This window comes from Cygnus olor, chromosome Z (assembly GCF_009769625.2).
Source record: "Cygnus olor isolate bCygOlo1 chromosome Z, bCygOlo1.pri.v2, whole genome shotgun sequence".
Lineage (NCBI taxonomy): Eukaryota > Metazoa > Chordata > Aves > Anseriformes > Anatidae > Cygnus > Cygnus olor.
This window is the reverse complement of record NC_049198.1, coordinates 46,672,896-46,678,164: the sequence shown is the minus strand read 5'-3', so window position 1 is coordinate 46,678,164 and position 5,269 is coordinate 46,672,896. Positions and strand designations below refer to the sequence as shown.

General features: G+C 36.1%; 1 long non-coding RNA gene across 1 annotated transcript; it reads left to right on the top strand.

Moving 5' to 3' along the window:
* The first annotated feature begins 240 nt into the window (after window positions 1-240).
* LOC121061929 lies at window positions 241-4,903 on the top strand. Its single transcript, XR_005815334.1, has 3 exons — window positions 241-294; window positions 3,729-3,755; window positions 4,516-4,903. It is a non-coding gene; the product is annotated as an uncharacterized LOC121061929 (long non-coding RNA).
* Window positions 4,904-5,269: the final 366 nt, after the last annotated feature.

Here is a 5,269-nt window from a genome sequence, read left to right as displayed (position 1 = left end):
AAGAATTAAAACTGTCTGCTTTGAATAATTTGCTAATCTGTAGGCAGTATTTATCAGCTGAAGCAAAACAGCTCTTTGTGCTAGCTTTGTTGATAAAACCAGACCACTATCAAGTTTGCCTACATTTGTTGTAGCTTTTTAGACAAACTGGTACAAAGCCAGAAATAATAAAATGGGCCAAATGGCCTTGGTCAGTGGAGGCATCCGCAAACCAGCAGGGCTAGCCTTCCTAGCTATTTGGGAATCACCTGATGAAACCGAACCTGAAATCCCCAAAGCAGCTGGGGCCTACAGGTGTGTACAGTGGACTGGGGCTAGTGCTTAAGGACATGTGATGTTGCACTGGATGGCATAGTTACACAGAGTACTTACTATTACAAAGTGGGCAGTGTTAGCATGGCAAAGGGAAAGCTAAAGCAGAAAGTTGAATTAGAATAATGAGATTTCCTTGTGTATAATTCCAAGTCCTTTTTTTGTGCTGCAAGGGCTACAGTGACAAAGCACTACAGCGCTTACTTGAACATTTTCAAGAGTAGCTGGTGTGGTTTGTATTGTGGTCTGTAAAGTATATTGTTAGTTGTGAGCATTGCTGGCATGCAGGCAGCAAGCCTGCATGGCTGAAGTGTTTGCTGCCTTTATGCAGCTGTGCCTGTTATGCTCCTGTCTTTCCAATCCAGTCTTCCAAATAAAGCTTAAAAATTAGAAAAAAAAAAAGCTATAAAAAAGCCTTGTACATCACACTCAAGTGAAATGCTCTGCTAAAAAGGAGGTTTGTAAATCTTGATTTAATCAAAATTTAAATGAAAATCTCAATCTGTGAATCACAGGGACATTTACTAACAATTTACTCCATTTCTGAACTTCCCCTGGTAACACGCTAGGCTGTATAGATGACAGAATGACTTTGTCAGGAAAATTCCTTCTGATCTGCTTCTGCTTTTCATGTTGTTTTCTATCACATTTTTGAATATTTTTACAGCTAGAGAGGGTGAAAACATTGAATAAGACCAGGGTTGTGAGCATTTAGAAATATTTCAGTGGAGAAACTACAAGCTGTACAGATGTCTGAAATAAACATTATGCCTGATGAATGTGCTGGAATTCTTTGAGTGCACTCTAAATTGGCAGGCAGAAGTGAAAAAAATACAAATAATTCTGTTTGGAAGACAAAGCTGTGTATCTCAGAGAAAAAACAGTACCTGTCTTACAAGACCAATGGACTTTGTGAATGGACCTCTATTCAGTCTCTGATCTGTTTTTCTCTTTTTCCTGCATCTTTCTTATATCTTCAACTTTCTTTCCTTAAATCTTCAGACAGAAAAAAAGAACAAAATATTAATGTTTGTGCTACTAAAACAATTTTTTAAATTCTTATTATTATTTTGTTTGTTTTTGCAATGTATTGAATGGTCCTTGGCAACCTGCTTTGATCTTCAGTGGTCCCTTTCAATCTCTGCTGTTCTGTGATTCTATGATTCTGTGAATCCTAAGATTTTGCTTCAGTGTCTTCCTGGCAGCACATTTTCAGTCTATCTTAGGATACTCAAACACAGTGCTGTTTTTCTATCTTTGCTCTACCCTTTTCAAGTCAAATTAATCTGTGTCCTAGTGCTTACATAGGTGTTTGGGTAGTGTGGTTGTGATCACGCCATGCCATGTGTTTATGTGCACTGCTCTTTCAATGGTGGGATAAGTGGCTTCTAGGTGTACTGCACCTGTTTCTTCTGTTGATGTAAAAAAATTCCATATACCCACAAAAAGATAAAACAAAAGAAAAATCCCCTCAAAACAAACACACAAACAGCAACATTTGCTACTGTCTCATCAGAATTTTGGAGGAAGTCTGTATGGCTCTAGTCTTTTTTTCTTCAATAGAAGAAAGCTTTGAAATTTCTAACTATGCATCCAGATTTTAAACATGCATATTTACTGACTAAAATTAATAAAGTTTTGGTTTATTACTCACATTTTGGTGCTAAACGCATTTCTTTTTATGGCATCTGCTCATGACTCTTGTTATAGTACTAATGCAGGAAGGGGTAATTTCACCTTTTATCCAATATTACTTCTTTCAGTTAATGTCCATATGTCTACCAAATCTGCATGAAGTTACTTTCCAATCCACAGTCCCTCAGTGATAGATTTCTGTAAATAATCTTGAAACAAGAAATCTTTGAGCTACTGCTAATTTAATGTCTTTTAGTGATTTTCTTTTATCACTACGAGAATATCTAAAAGAGAAAGCCACCCTCCTTCAATTTAGGGGACCAAAGCACAATGGGAATATCCTTATCAGAAGCCTTTCCCCTACTTATTCATATAATTAGCCTTTGTCTTCTGTATCAGGCTTGTTAAGTTCACTGCTGTGTTTTGAAATGACGTCCTTGGAGCCTCCATAGAATTCATTATTACCTTTTTGCCTCTTCTTGTGGCCTGCAAATCCTACCCTTTATCAGAGTTTTGAAATGACAACTTTTTTTTTTTTTTTCAAATTAAATTTAAACGAATACATACCTATATCAAAATCCATTCTTAATATCTCAAAGTTCGATTACTCCCCTTCCTTCCATTTGGTTCTATTGTGCATCAGAAGACTGTTTTTCCCTATTTACAGAGAAACAGAAGGTTTAATGTTACTTCGGAAGTGTGAGTTGTTGGAAAGGTTGTTGGGCCCTCTGGTCAAAGCAAAAAGGAAGAGTTGGCATGACAGTCCTGTGTTTTGCTCATGTATCTTGGCACAAAATAATAATAATAAACAGCAATAACAACAAAAGTCACAACCAACAACAAAAGAAAAAACAAGCTTTAAAATTTTAATGCTATTTTAATTTTTTGGTTAAAAAATCCTGGATATCCCCATTGAATTTTCATTTTGGAGGTGATACTTTTCCTTAGATTGAACTGTGTCTGAAAGGATGTTTGTGATTTAATGTTAAATCCTGATGAAAATCAAATGCTGAAAGAATGACTGTGAAGTTCTTCTTAAACTTTGAGGGGACTTTTAACTGAAGTATTTGAAATGAAGTGTAATTTTAAATGAAACAAGGAAAACAAGGTCATTGTTGTCTCTCTGAACAAATTGCAGGAATTTTTTGAACATATTGGAGTTAAGCAGAAAATTTCAGGGTAGCTGGATGTTTAACTTCATTATGCTCCTGTCTAACTACCAGTTAGTATTAGCTGTTCTGCATGAAATATTTTATGAGTTTCGGTACCAGAGTAGCAGAAGTATGTTATCTGTACCTGGCCTGGTAAGAGTTTGGAATAACTTATTTTGGGTTCATCAAAGAGCCCTATTTTATTTTAGTTTCTTAAAAATGTTTGAAAATATGAGCAAACAAAAGATATGGGCATGGAGACAACAGTGGCTGCATCCAGCCAACATATACTTGCCAGATGATAAGTAAGTTAGTCACCAGTGTGGCTTTGTATCTTGGATAATATCAACCTAAAACAATTTGGAGCAGTTTAGCCATGTCAGGTGGTAGGGTTATGGTCATACTTGTGCACTTTGCTAGTACTCTAAAAAGGCAGCTTGCATTTTTTCAATTTTAATCTTTTTGCTAGCTATCAGCAGATATCTAGCAACAGATTTTTCAAATCCTAAATTGATCCCACTTGTTACGCCTGTGTTGGTGTGGATAGCCATTCCTCTGGCTTAGCTAATGATTGCTGTTTCCTTGTATATTTCTGTCTGGATCTGCTATACTTGTTTTTTTTCTTAATAGGTTGAAAAGCAGAGGTGGAAGGGAGAGGTCACTATTGCCTACATACTCCTTCCAAAGGGTAGAAATTCTACTTTCATGCAAAATGGTTGGCCTGATCTCACAGATGTAGCTGTTTAGATCTCCTCCTCTGCCATTATCTGCTGTGCTTATAATAATTATTCCCATTGACTGTAACAAAAACTTTTGTGGCATTTAATGATGTCACTTCCATTCCTTTGTTGACTTGATCCACAGGCTGCTAGATGTTATCCACCTGCCAATATTGAACCCAATCTGATCATTCCTAATAGACAGTTTTATGCAATTTTCCACTCAGTTTGCCAAATTATTTGAAGGCATTTTTTGATATTGGAATGATATGGCAAATAGCAACAGGCTTACTGATTTGTCTACATTCAAGGTGACAATATTTCTATTCAGATTCATCCAGATTTAACTGTCCTTGACTTGAAAACATCATTAAAGATTCTAAATTGCTCAGGAGAAGATACTGCTTCCAAAAGCTTAAAAATCTCAGTTGGGAATCCATCTGTGCCTGCAGCTTTTTTTCCTGTTGACAAATACTTAATTACCTGGCTAATTTTCTGATGCAGAATTTCTGTCTCCTGTCTAAGCTGCTACATCTAGTCTGGGAGGGATTTTCCCCACCAAGACTGATGGAAGAGAGGTATTTCTCTAGATGGAAAAATATAATCTCTGTGCAACATATAAATTTAGTCTGGTGACCTCAATATAAGCTGATGGTTCTTTTTTCTTCTTCATTGTTGTTTTTGTTATTGTATCTCAGAATTCTTAGCTGCAGTTGTTGCTTTCTGAACTGTCAAGTCTGTTTTATTATTTTGCCAAAGAAATCTCTCTCTGCGATTTGGGTAAGAGTTCTCATTATTTTTTGATGTTGAGCGGTTTTACTCTGCACTTTTTTTTTGATTCATCAGTTGCTAATCAAATAGTCAAAAGCCATTTTTAATGACATCTGGGTGGTGATAGAACACATGAAACATGTTGTTAATTAAAGTGGTTGGTATCTAAAAATAACAATATGGACTTTATTCTGAAGCATAGATGAAGCCAGCATGGATAAACTGCAATGGAGTCATACTTAGTTCTTTAGGACTATAGTTTAGAACCTGCATGCAAGTGAAGATTATTAGGAATAAGCTAAAAGTAATTCATGAACAAGACACTGTGAGTTATAGTATCTAGAGCATATGACTCTATCACTATTTTTAGACAGTGATTCTTCACAGACAAAATTCCACTGTCCTAAGCTCCAAAATTTGGGCACGTTATTTATAATTGTGGTGTCTCATCTTCTTCATGAGGAAAGGAAGCGTCATAAAAAGGAAGAGTGAATTCTATTAAACTCAAAGGAGCGTTGTGAGCCTTGGTTATTTCATTAGTGTTTTGCAAAGCAGTCTGAAATCTTTGAGTAGAAGGTGCCACTAGAATGAAAACTATTCAGGCTGAGTTTTCATTCTAGAGTTTGCATAGTCCATACTGAGAGAACAGTTTCATCAACACCTCATGATCTTACTGGAAAA